This window comes from Microtus ochrogaster, chromosome 5, assembly GCF_000317375.1.
Source record: "Microtus ochrogaster isolate Prairie Vole_2 chromosome 5, MicOch1.0, whole genome shotgun sequence".
Lineage (NCBI taxonomy): Eukaryota > Metazoa > Chordata > Mammalia > Rodentia > Cricetidae > Microtus > Microtus ochrogaster.
The window spans coordinates 48,220,194-48,234,171 of NC_022012.1; the positions used below are offsets into that span (position 1 = coordinate 48,220,194).

A 13,978-nucleotide genomic window follows, 5' to 3' on the forward strand; every position below is an offset into this window, starting at 1 on the left:
TGGGTATGTGTGTGTGTGTACAGGTGTGGGGTGTGTGTATGGATGGGTATGTTTGTGTGCGTGTGTGTATTGGTATGTGTGTGTGTATGGGTGAGTGTGTGTGCATGCATGCGAATGGGTCTTTGTGTGGGTGTGTGTGGACGGGTGTGTGTGCATGAGTGCAGGCGGCCTTGGAAATCAGAGGCTTCCTCTATTGCTTGTTGCCTTATTTCTTGCATTAGGGTCTCTCACTGTGAACTTAGATCTCATTGATTTGGCAAGATTGGACCCAGAACCCTCTTCTTTTATCTCTTGGCTCTGGGACTATAGGCACATGCCGCTGCACCTGGCTTTTTATATGGGGATACAGGCTCGGGTCCTCATGGATGGATGTGTGGCAAGCACTTTAAGGACTTTTTTTTTCACAAGCTTTTTACTCAGAATATGATAGTTTATATCAATAACATCCTAGGTTCAGCGAACTATGGATGGGGTGAGCAGGAACAGACTGGTGATTAAGGCATGATACACTCTAGAGACCAAAACTTTATATATTAAAAAAGAAAAAAAAATGTTGCTTCTTGAAATAGTTGAAACATAATATTTATTGTTCTGACAAGCATTCTTTCTCATAACCACCTCCCATTTCCACCCTAAAGCAATCTTTGAAATCACTATGCTCATAGATTCATACATCTCCACATAAGTTTGCCACTGGACTCCCTACCTCTCCTTACTTATCCCCAGATCACTAGCTCAGGCCACACAAGGTGACTTGTCTCACTAACACTAAGAGATTGAATAACTATCTCCCCACCTTTGCCGTTCACTCATTGGGTCCTAGACAATGATGAATGTCCCTCCAATAGCATAAGATCAGTCCTGTGCTAATCAGAGCTCACTATTGCACAAACAGAAATTAGCAGGCCACAGTGGATCATCCCAAAACCCCAACATTGAAGAGGCTAAGGCAGGAAGATCTCCAAGAATCTAAGACCAGTCTGCGCTATTGTCTCAAAAACCAAACCCCAAATCCCAAACCAAATAAACCCTTTCTCCTATTTAAGCAGAAAATGCATTTGTCATGAAAATAATCCCCAGATGTCCAGGTGGACAAGGAAATCGTGTCTGGACATTACATAACACCCCCCCCCCATACTTCCTTAACATGTGACATAGATGCAGCCTAGGAAAGAAACCTCTGCTGCCAGCTCCAGACACAGTGCCAGCTCCAGACACTGGCTGGTACTGCTTCCTCACTGTCTGGCATTGGTAGAGGGGCTTTAATGGCTGGAATCCCTGAAATGGAATTTGGATGCCAGAAAGAGGTCTCAGCCTCAAAGGTGTGTGAAAAAGAAACACCTGGCACTTTCAACACCTGTTGTAGGAAGTGGACCTGTTTTGTAATGTAGTGGGGGTCTTGCGATGGCTAATTTTACATGTCAACTTCAACTGCTCCAAAGAGTCATAGTTACATTATCTCTGGGTATATCTGGATGTAGTTTCTGGATAAGATCAGTGTTTGGATCCCTAGACTCAACAACCCCAGTATGGGTCAACAGTATCCAGCTGCAGTGGGCCTGAATGGAACAAGGGTGGAGGAAAGAGGAAGTAATTTCTCAGATGATGTCTGAGATCTGGTGTCTTCTTGCTCTTGTGTAGAATCTCAACAGCTTTTCTGGGTCACTGGTTTGCAGACAACAGATTATGGACACAACTAAGAGAGCCCATCATTTGTAATCAATCTCTTTATGCACACACACACACACAAACCCTACATGTATGTGTGTGCACAAATGTGCCTATATCCTGTTGGCTCTGTTTCTCTGTATAACACTGAATACAGTCACCAATACAGGACAGGAATTTTGAAGTCAATGTTTAAAACGATTAGCAAATGACCATTCTATAGTATAAACAAATGTCTTTGAAAGCCAAAACATGATGCAGAGGGATGCCAGGGACTACACACCCATTGTCACACTCAGTTAGATGCATAACTTAAGATACATGCCTAGGTTTAGGGCTGCTGAAAAGAACAGTTTCAGATATGAGCTTACATAATTAAAGGATATTCTGGAAATAACTCAGTAGTAGTCACTGAAGAGGTATACTTAACTTTTAATTGATTAATTTGTGATTTTTAGTTGCCTAGGGAATATTAAGTATAAAATAATGATGTTATATATTCATTTTAAAACAAAGGACAGAGATAAAATAGTTATCTGTTACATATAGTTTATTAAGTTGAGTTAGTCAATGGTAGATTCATGTGTAAACACCCAGGGACTCAATTTAAAGTCCACAATCAAATTTAGGTGGTGATCTTCAGGTCATCTGAGCCAACATCATATTCAGAGAAATCATTCTTTCTTCTTGCACCTCCCACAGGGAGTCCCAAGGGTGTCACTCTATAGAGATACTATGCTGTATATTTGGTTTCTTGACCCTTTTTGGTTTGAGCTTAAAACATTGATGAATCCAACCAAAAGTTCAATTGTTCATATTCAAGTGAGAACACTCTTTCCATAATCCAACAGTAGAAAAGCTGGTACTTCCACATTCTGGTCTTGGAACTGATTTTAGATCCTAAATTAATCTCATAACCAACCCTTTAAAAATATAATCTTACTCTTGATTTTTTTCTGGGCCAAAGGATATCAAATTGAATTATTATTATTATTATACAAATTCTCTACTTTTTGAGATGTTTATGATGACCTATGTAGATTTTGATCATTGATAAAGTTGTAAAAATATTATGGCCAATAAGAAATTCTAAAGTAAACCAGCAAAACCCATGGTCTATTCTTCCACATTGTCTCAACATAGTTGGTCAACATGAGACCATGTCTCAGATTTCAATTCTCTATCACATTCTCAGATAATTGATAGGATGTGTTCCAGAAGGATTCTATATGTATACGTATTTTTATAAATCTATTATATGTATTTATATATGAACTATCATTCAAAGGAATAGTGAAGGAACTATCTGGTACAGTACAGAATGACAGCTAAGACAAAATCATCTGTATCGTTAAATCTTGATCTGTATTTATTGGGCTCACATATTGGGCCATGTACACATTAGACACAGGATAGAATATGAAAGCATTCATGTTAGACATTTTAATAAAGGCTTTTTAAGTCATCACTAATGATACATGCAATAGACATCCCAGTTAACAGTTTTAATAAGTGTTTACTATTTTAAGAGAACCTATGATTAAGCTTCATAACTAAAAGGAATTACTTACATTTTTTAAAAGCCAATTTTAATGGATCTTTAGGTTAAAGACACTTTAAAACTCAGACCAAAGTGTCCCACTTTAGCTGCAGGATCAAGAGAAATCAATCTGGAGCTGACCAGTTGATTTCTTCCGTGGCCACCTTTGGTCGTGCTTGAAGGTGTTACGAAAGCCACAGGAAGATGCTAGTCCTTTTAGGACTGGATCCTGCAATAGGACAGAACTGACCTGCCAGGCAAGATACGCTGCTGGCCCCTAGTGGTGTGACTGTTCTGGGGGTGACCAGCGACTTTCTAACAGGATCTTAGGCCTGCTCACTGAGGGAATCCATGCCTAGTACTGTAAACCTGTCTCCGAGAGAGTCGTAAGCCACAGGAGGAACCCATCCATCACTGTTGTATTGCTAAGTGGTTATGTTGTCCAACTGTGTTCTAAATACTTATGCTATGCCCATAGATTAGCACTGCTCTCAACCACGGCTAGAGGAGCTTCCTTTCATGATGGGCAGCAGTTGACAGAGAGACTCAAAACTGGTTCAAGTGCTGAGAATAAGTAGTTATGGATGCCCAGGCCTCATCAGACAGCTGTATCAACTGCTCCCCTCCCAAGACTCAGGAAATATTGTGGAAGGGGAGCACAAAGAATGCAATCGCTGGAGGATGGGCAAGAGTGTTGTCAAATGATGTCTTGTGAACATGACATCATCATTGTGCTTCTGAACTCACAGCTCATGACCTACACCAGATCAAGACAGTCAAAATTCCAGGATGATGTGGCAGGACTCAGAGGGCCTCCTCGCTAGCAAAAGGAGCCATTGGCAGTCAACGACGACCAGAGGAGAGAGAATCTTTTGGGGGTTTGGCCACTGACAGACTGTCCGTGATCCACTGGGTGGCCCCATACCCATGTGCAAATGGGTAGCACTAATTTGATTCAGTGGATTGTTAAAAAGAAAGACAGACAGACAGAAAGAAATGAAAATGAAGAAAAGAAAGGAAGGAAGAGAACGAGAGAGAACTCTGGAGAGGATGTGATGGGGTTTGGTCATAGATGGAGGAAAGGAGGAAAGGTGGGTTTTCAAAATCTATTGAATGCTTGTGTGAAATTCTCAAAGAATAAATGAAAATATTCTATTAAAAAATATAGGGGCATGGTGGTTTATGCCTATAATTCCAGCACTCAGGAGGCACAGGTAGGTGGAACTGTGTGAGTTTGAGGCTAGCCTGGTCTACAAGAGCCAGTTCAAGGACAGCCAGAGCTCCATAGGGGAGAGAGAGAGAGAGAGAGAGAGAGAGAGAGAGAGAGAGAGAGAGAGAGAGAGAGACCCTGACTTAAAAACAGAACAAACAAACAAACAAACAAAAAAAGCAAAACAAAAAAGTAAAGGGTCTACTACACTACACAACTTTTAGAAAAATTGTCTTTCAGCTTTTGAATAGAATATCTCTCTGCTTCATTTAAAAGAAAAAAAAGAAGAAATGTATTTACACGACAAATGCTCTCCAGTGAGTGATTTGCATTTCATATATTTCCAATGCTACCTGGGGGAGAAAAAAAGATGTAGGGAACAGAATTCATGTCATGAGGATATCCTTTAAACTAAACGAAACAAAAAATAAAAAAATCTATGAGATAAAGAAATGATTAGCTTCATCATGAGTGAAAAACCGTCAAAACCTTTGACCAGGGCTGGAGACACGGCACAGAGGCCAACAGCACATACTGCTTTACCCGAGGACCATAGTTCAATTCTCAGACCCCTGTCAGGGGCCACACAACAGTTGGTTTGTTTGTTTCTGAGACAGGGTTTCTCTGTAGCTTTGGATTCTGCCTTGGAATTCACTTTGGAGCCCTCGAACTCACAGAGATCCACCTGCCTCTGCCTCTCTAGTGCTGGGATTAAAGGTGTGTGCCACCACCACCTGGCTAACTCTAGCTCCAGGAGATCCGATGTCCTCTCCTGGTCTCTGAGGACGCTGGCGTTCACACGCATACACAGACACACATATTGTTTGAAAGTCATCTTTTCACCACCGAGTTGCACAAGGGAAAACAGGAAGGAGAGTTACAGCGGCTTAAATAAGCTCTTACGTCTGGCTCTTAATTAATAAATTCAGCCTAATAATTAAAATGGAAACCTCAGTGCAAGAGGATGTGAGAAACTCTGAATCTGTGCTGTTCATTAGCTCGCTTGTGACTGGTCTTTAAAATTACACATATTATTTCTTTAGTTTGTGGTGTGTGTGTGTGTGTGTGTGTGTGTGTGTGTGTGTGTGTGTGTGTGTATCTGAGTGTGCACAGGCATGCCCCACAGTGTATGCAGAGAGCAGAGGACAACATGCCGGAGTCTGTTCTCTTTTTCCATTATGTGGGGCCCAGGGTGGAAGTTGGGTCATCAGGTTTGAAGGTGTCTTTACTGTCTCAGTCATCTCTACTGCAGGGACTGATCTTTGTTTTTTTTGGGGGGGGTTGTCTAAAACTTTTTCTTTTCTTTTTTTTTTTTTTTTTGTCTCTCTCTCTCTCTCTCTCTCTCTCTGCTTCTGTGTGTGTGTTTTTTTTTTTTGGTGTGTGTGTGTGGGGGGGGGTGAGAGATAGAGTCCTTGCCTGGCCAGAAACTCATTATGTATACTAGACTGGCCTTGAACGATTGGAGATCTGCCTGCCTCCTCCTTTTCCCAAATGCTGGGGCTAAAGGTATGTACACCAGTATCTCCAGCTGAGACTGACCTATTAAAGGAGCTTAATAAATTCTACTTATGCAACAACCAAATTGCTTCACCTCAAAAATGTAAAAAATTCCAATGTGTAATTATTTCAATAGCATGGGAAGCATCGTTTAGAGTACACTCTCTTTACATAAGTTTCCAATTTCTTTGAGATCAAAACTGTTCACCTATTGAAACCACAGCAAGGCCTCAACCTTCATTATATAGATACAGACATCAGGGTCAGCATCATATCGTTAGATTTTTACTTCATGTCTTCCATTTTACAGCACAGAAACTGGAGTAAGACACGAGGGGGCTGGAAGGTTACATGCTCACGGGATATGAAAACATTCTGTATGCAGAGTGTTTGATTTCAGGATGTTTACTAAGGACTCAGACAGTGAATGAGCATCTGGCATCAGCTGAGGCTCTCTGGGTGATAGCTCACATAAGTCATCACTGGGGACCACTGCAGTGACGCTTCCTGTAATAAGCTGTGCGCGTCCACGGTAAACCTTGCTGAAAACAAGACCTAGGCTCTAATTGCCTTGAACTTTAATAATGTCAGTATGTCCCTTGGTCACAGTTTTTTCTCTCATATAAACTCAGAATTATGAGGCAGGAAGATGTTTGACCTTTTGCAAAAAGGACCGCTGTAAGTTCCTGAATCAAACTGTTTTCTGCTCTATCTTAGATGATGGTCGTTTATTTGATAAGACTAGGGTAATTTTTAGGATTTTGAGAATTTGTGGTAGAATATGAGCTGGGTCTTATGGGTCAGGCCTGTTAATCTCAGTTACTCAAGAAGCTGAGGCAGGTGGGTTCAGAACCTTCCTTGACTACAGAGAAAGTTCAAGGCCACACTGAATAACTTAGTGAGACTCTCAAATTAATTTTTTTCAGGGATGTAGTACAGCTCAGTACTAGAGTGCTTGCCTGGCATCCATAAAAACCTAGGTACACTCCCCAGCACCTTTATTTTTTTAAGGAAAAAAAACTAAAGTGAGAATTAGACACACATATGCATAATTAGACATTTGAGGCTATTCTGAAGGATGATTGTGAAGACAGATAGGTTTCTTGACAGAAGGGTAATCTAGATCGGCATTCTAGATCAGCACTGCAGTTTTGCCAGTTAGAATCATGAGAAAACAAGCGACCAGTTTCTCCATGAACTGCATGGGTTTAACCTCCAGCTCCCATGCCACGCCCTACCCTGACCCTCAGAGCTAGGATGTCCATTGTCTTTACAGACACAGCTGTGTTTGCTGCGGTGTTGCCTTGGAATTAATTTCCCTTAGAACACTAAGTATGTACTCTCTGATACTACAAGCATATGGTCATTTTCGCACAGTGCTATTTCTGTAAGATATACTTTCTCTCCATCCCCAGCATGTGCTTCCTTCAAGACAACTCACGGAAACAGAAAATGATAGCAATTTAATGTCTTTTCCCACTCAGAGCAACAGATTTGTTAAAACCTAAACATATGCTTATCTTATTTCAAGAAAGTGTACCCAAAGAAACTGAATATCGATTGGCATCTCATATGATACATTTAAATGTCTCCATTTATATCAAAGTAAAATTTAAAGAAGCAATGCATTTTGATACTGTGTGGTGGCTTTCTTATCTAAAGAGACCAGGATGGCCGTGGAACAATGAAAGAACACAATAATGCTAGTCAAAGGCAGGTGACCTGCTTCGTAAAATGCATTGAGAGGGGCTGGAGAGATGGCTCACTGAAGATGAGGTTAAGAGGTTCCAGGGGACCCAGGTTTATTTCCAAGCACCCATATAACAGCTAACAATTGTCTATAATTCTATTTCCAGAGGATCAGTTGCCTTCTTCTGGCCTCCAAGGGCACCAAGCACACATGTGGTGCACAGACATATATGCAGGCAAAAAAGCCACACACATTTTGAAAAATTAAAAGTTTTTTAATTAAATGCACAGATACCTTTGCCTAACTGCCATTTACCAATCCCTACCCTCATTTCTGCTCCTTCTTCATTGCCATCGGAAACTATTTACAAGTCTCTTGTGGGGGAGGAAACAACGTAAAAGTTGGAAGATGAGGAGGAGTGCTTTGAAACACTGTATTCAGGACAGGACTGTTCTGTGTTTTTAACAGAGGCTACCGGATAAAAATTCTGAAACTGTTGGCTTCATTCTGTTCCCATGTCACTTTCTTTGCTCCTCTTCTCCCGTGATTAGAATTCATTCTCATACCTGAGGCCAGCCCTGTCAGCACTGCCGGGTAGCTGACTGTTTCATTCCTTGATGGAGCTATCTAGCAGAATTCTGTGTCTTCCTCCAGGCTTTTACAGTACACACCCCTGACAAATATACACCTCGCACTTCTGACAAAGCAAGTCCTACACTGGCTGATGTGGGGCTTGCTACATCTCTGGCCCCTGCTTCTTCTCAGCTTCAGATTCTTGGCAACTCTCACAAAGCCTAACAAGTAGAAGCACTCGGGAAAGATGTGCAGAACCTAGAATACTCACTTTCAGGCATGAGCTATTCTCAATAACTCTAGAGCTGAGCTTGCCCCAGATTGTCTGCAGAGCGGCATATGACTTCTGTTCCATTTTGTTTTATTAACCTGTAGGCGACCCAAAAAAGGAGGAAAAATACCTTTCCATTATGGGGTTGCCAGGGAAAACAAAAATGCCTGCCCAGTCCAAAGTAAATTTCAGAGAAACAACTAATAATGTTTAAAGTATAATTCCAAATATCATGTGTGACATATTTAAATTAAAACAGTATTTGCTGTTTAAATTCACATTTAGGGAGGCAGCCTGATTTTTTTTTTTTTTTTTTTTTTTTTTTTTTGCCAAATCCTAAAAAATGTTTCAAAGCGTTCTTGGAGGACTTGGGGTCTGCTTCCTTGACACACCTGGAAGTCTGTGCGGGAGCTCTGCAAACTTCCCAACTAGCCAGGTTTTACATCTGTGAATGCAGCTGGGGCTCGTCCTGAGTGATTTGGTGACATGCTTTAGGAAATGCTCCTTGTTACATAATATTTCCCTGATTTTGTTAATTCCTTAGAATTCCCTTATAATGCCATCAACAATTTTTAGCACAGAAGACACTCCAATGTTGGCTTCAAAAATCTCTCAGAAGCTAACATTTGCGTATTTTCAGTGGAATCCTCAGGACACAATAGAGAAAATGAGCAAAATTTCACCCCAGTGCTGTTTTTCCTAGTTAGCCTAGCCCAGCAGCACTCACTGTCCTCAGGCTGGGAGAAGCAGCCAGGCAGGCAGAGAGGGAGGTCGCCCGTGATGTAACTGTGGTAGTCTTCTAGGGAGACCCTTTCCTAAATATGAAACATCTGTAAACAGAAGCACCCCAGCCTCTTCCTTGTATGAGCCGTCTTGCAAGATTGGGAATTATCGCCTCGTTATTCTTCACAGGGAATCTTGAGCTTTTGGTCAACATCAGAATTCCTTAGAGATGGGTCAGATTACCTACCTGTCTCTCACAGACCCGGAGAGGGCTGACTTTGTAGGCCAGTGTGTATCATCTTAGAGTCCTGACAGCTATGTAGTATGTCAGCTTGCTGGTTTACTGGTTAATTGTGATGGTAACATGAGAGTTACAGCTCAAAGTTTAAGTCTGCTTCAAGCCAGGAAGTTCCCTGCAATAAAACATGTTGCTGTTCCTGATGGTGATGTCTTACAGAGAAAGCATCCCTTTTCCCATAAGAGAGAGGTCAAGAAGAAATATCTCACAATAGTGAGGAATAAGGAGAATGTGTGCCTTTGGCAAAATTTCAACTAGACTGACCTCAAAAGGAAACTTCCAGAAAGAGAATGACTGAGACTGCTCTTACCCCGTGGTATCAAAGACAACAAGGTATTATGATTTATCCCAATGTAGGCACGCTACCTGCTTTCCACCATATTGGTAATACCAGTTAAGGACAGTTGTCGAGCGACCGACACAACACGCACACTCACGTTGCTGAGATGCAGAACAAAGACCGAAAGCCTGCCTAAAATCAGTCTCTCCAAATGACAGCCTCAATTTATGACACCAATCTAAAGCTCGCGGCGATTTGTGACGTCTTTTTCTCGGTTTGTGGGGAGAAAGACATGAAATTCGGAAAGCTCCAAGCGGTGGCTGAGGCTTCCATCTGTCTGTGTGGGGCAGAAAGGCACCCACACATATTCATTAAACTTGATCTGAAGCGAGTCTGTGAGGTCGTTTCTGAAATATTCATAAGGTGTGTTACCGGACTCGCCACTTAGAGGTTGAGCAGACACACCAAGAGGGGGAGTAGTCAGTGCCCACACTTGGAAATAAAGGCACTTGGAAAAACAGCATGCCTCGCAATACTGTTCTGTCTTTAACAGCTCTCGGGGCCGTTGTTCTCCGCCTGCCTGTTCAACTGCACCTGCCCCGGAGATGCTCCAAGAGTGGAGTTTCCCACAGTGGGAGGAGGCGCAGCGCGCCAGCCCCGCAGACCTGGCTCGGGGTGGAGACTCCGAGACCTCCGGTCTATAGCTCTGCCACTCTGCCGCCTGGCACCGCCCTGGGGCCTGACCCGCAGGGCCGAGGGCTCCCCGTGGGTCAGGACCCTCCACTCGTCCCAGTCAGGCCGCCCTTTGTCCCCGGCTTCGGATCCCTCTCTAGGCACCTGCAGTGGCGTTCAGTCGCTAGGCGACCCGCGCCCCTGGGACCCAAACAGCTTCCAGCGCTGACCCGCAGCGCCGCGGGTGTTAATTTCCATGCGCAGGATGAGAAAGAGGATTTATAGTCTTGGGTGACCCCGGCGCTCCTGCACCCAGGTAGTGCGCACTTTCATCCACGTCCCTTCACTGTCCCCAACCCCGAGCGTTTCTGCTGTCCCCTACGCAGCTCAGCAGCCGCCTCTCTCTTCTCCAAGGGCATTCGCCCCTCGAATCCTCTGGGGTCGAGACTCACCGGGTCAGGGACAGCGGTGGGCTCAGCAGCTCCAGGAGAGCGCCAGTGTGGTCTCCATCTCCGTCTTCGCTCTGGCTACGCACTGGCGACCGTGACCACCGCGGCTGGTCCCTTCGCGGAAGCTGGACAGAGGCGGCCGCGGCTGCCGCACTGGCTGCGGGCGCGGGAGGGGCGGGGGAGGGGCGGGAATCTGGGTCGCGTGGAGCCCTGCAAACCGGGATGCACCCTGGGCGGCCGGCGGCGAGGAGGCGACCGAGAGCAGCTGGGGAGGGCGTGCAGAGGTTTCCCTGGGAGCTAGACGCCGGCGGCTACTGAGCATGCTCAGTCCCGGAGCCCCGGGGCGCGGGCGCGGGCGCGGCGGGGAGGAATGAGAGCGTGGCCCGCGCCTGAACCTGGAAGGAAAGGGTTAAAACTGCGGAGTTGCCCGCAGTGGCCCAGTTTAATTGCCCAGGAGTCTACCACCCCTAAAGAAGTCTAGGACTGTGTGAACCTGGAAGACCTGTCAATGGGATTCCCGAAGAATCTAGGACAAGGTGTGTTCCTCCAACTCCTCCGCAGAGGATTGCCCAGAAGTCAAAGTTTGTTGTTAGCTCATCCTCAACCTCCTCTCAATTCAGGTACCCAACCGTCAGTTGCTTTCCTGTGTCCTCTGTCTCCCAGGCAAGCTCTGCCTCTCCTGATTTTTGGACAGGTCAGGTCAAGTTGACCAAGAACCAGCTCTTTAATTAGGTGTGCCTGAGAGCTCAGCCTTCCCAGGTCCACACCTGTATTTCAACCAGGGCTTCAGAAACAACACCTTATCCCAGGCTTAATTATAATGGGAAGAATTACACACATCCTGGTTTGCAGTTATTTGGGAAACAGGAATGGCCTAACTCCTAAACACCCCACCCATTGCCACTCCCTCTCTCTCAGTTGTATTTTCTGTTTTATAAAGAACTCTTCTTCATAGGCAAGAGCTTCTGGACAACACAGAGAAACAGGATGGCCTTTGAAACTGACCATTCCTCATGAAGCTTTGCTTTCGCCCACGGTGTTGTGTTCTCTCTGGTATACATTGCTTTCTACTCCACTTCATGAAGCCCTACTCACTGTGAGCAATGCCACCTTCTCTGAAACTTGTCTCCAACGCTAGCTAATGTCCCCTTGTCAGAGATCACCTAGGCACGCACCACTGTCACAGTACTTAACATGGTCGGCTACTGCTGTAGAAGAAGGTAAACCAATTAAACCGATTGTTTTGTGCAGCCATTGAAACTATGTGCCAAGAAAATAGCAATAAAGGCAGACAGGGGTTTCCTCCTCGGAGAGCTCACAATCTGCTGAAAAGGACAGGCAAGCCAGCATAGAGGTAGCACTTGGGAGGCAGAAGCAGGTGGATTTTCTGAGTTTGAGGCTAACTTGGTCTACATAGTGAGTCCAATAAGAACAACAATGCAGAAACAAAACAAAACAAACAAAAACAGGCAATAAATACCTAAAATAGGAATCATCACCAAGGACAGAGTCTAAGTTGTTTTTGATGTTGCATTAGCCATCAAATGAATCTACAGAGACCCTATTCCTCCCTTGAAAACAGTGGATAAAAGTATTAATAATGACCCACGGCTGTCCAGACTATATGGGGTCCCTGCTAGTTTGTTTTTGCACCTTTGGTTTTTGCTCCTTTCATTTGATTCCACTGGCTAAAATTGTTCTAATCTCAGACTGTTTGTGGAAAGAAGCTGCCATCACCATGTGAGGAGTAGGAGGTGTGTACTGGGAGAGGCAGAGCCTCCGGTCTCCACACTGCTATATCTGTTATCTAATTTAAGGACACACTTGTCAAAGGGCCAGAGTCAACCTAGATTCCCAGACCTTCTAGACTCTTCTTTCACTCTTAATCCCTAAACCTCTCTCCACCTATGCCTTGCATCTATGACAATAGTTACTCTGCAAAATGTATTACCTGACTCTTGGAACCTTCTTGCTATCTGGAAGATTTCAATATTTCACTCTGATTCTGTTGTTGTCTGAGCCGGAGAACCAGCCTTCCTGAAGCAGGTGTGTATACGGGTATCCATGGTGATCAATGGCCGATCACCTTGACACTGTACAATGTGAACACCTCCAGGGTAAGGCCTCATTCATCTTTTTATTGTGGAATTTAGCAGATGACTGATACGTTGTGGATCCGCAGTGAGTTTCCCAACTATAGGAATGCTGGTCCCTCCCTCAGACTGCAGTTCATTTTAATGGGTCTTCCTACTAACCCTGGGATGAATTCACCATCATGAAAAAGTCTACTCAGAAGATTAACATGCAATCAACAGCAAAGAGATCGAGATCATGTGATCTATCATTCGCAAACAATGCATAAAGAATCCCCAGAGGGGGACGTGTGCCAGAGTCCCAGCAGGAGAGCTGAAGAGGAAGGGGAAGGACTAGAGGCACCTGCCTGTGTCATCCACTCAGGCTCTGCGCTGCCTCACCCTTAGTGATGCAGAGCTTGGGGCTCTCTGGGACAGGGGATATACTTCCTTGATGCCATCACTCACTGAATATTCTCTTTAGGAATTTATTTGACTAAGAATGTCCCCACCCTAGGCTTCTTTCTTTAGCAAGATGAGATTGAGCAATGAGCAAGTAGGAACGTCTCACCTGGATAATTTTGTAGGTGGGGTGAATGCCTGGGTCCATCTGTTTATTTACAGTTTAACCTGAGTATTCTCAGTCTAGGTTTGAGTGTTGTGACTTAGAGAACTAAGAACTGGGAGATAATCCACCGATGAATTTCCCTGGTAAACAAGAAATCCCTGGACTTAAAATGATTTGGGCCGTGTCCAAGTTTGCTCAGTTGTGCCAGGTTGAGAAGTGAATGGAAAAATCGCTTTGCTTTGTAGTAGAATGGGTTTTCCAGACCGGGGGAGCCGTGGGTACAACGCTTAAGTGGCACGGAACTCAGCGCGCCTGCTAATATCTCTAAATATCATCAAGGATAGTCCTGGATCCCCTGGATGGCCAGGTTTGAAGAACTCATTGTCTGCGGTCTCCATTTGCTCTTTTTTTTTCCTTGAGAATAAACTTTATTACATTGAGTTTGAAATAGTCCATTCAAGATGAGG

At 44.2% G+C, this 13,978-nt stretch overlaps 1 protein-coding gene across 2 annotated transcripts in view; it reads right to left on the minus strand.

Moving 5' to 3' along the window:
• The window catches only part of Elmod1 (ELMO domain containing 1), a 53,960-nt gene extending 42,797 nt beyond the window's left edge, over positions 1-11,163 (minus strand). For both annotated transcript variants that reach the window (XM_005347362.3, XM_026779127.1), the window contains exon 1: positions 10,875-11,163. The gene's annotated coding sequence lies outside the window, so the exon portion shown is untranslated. The remainder of the gene's footprint in view (positions 1-10,874) is intronic.
• Between the last annotated feature and the right edge of the window lie 2,815 nt (positions 11,164-13,978).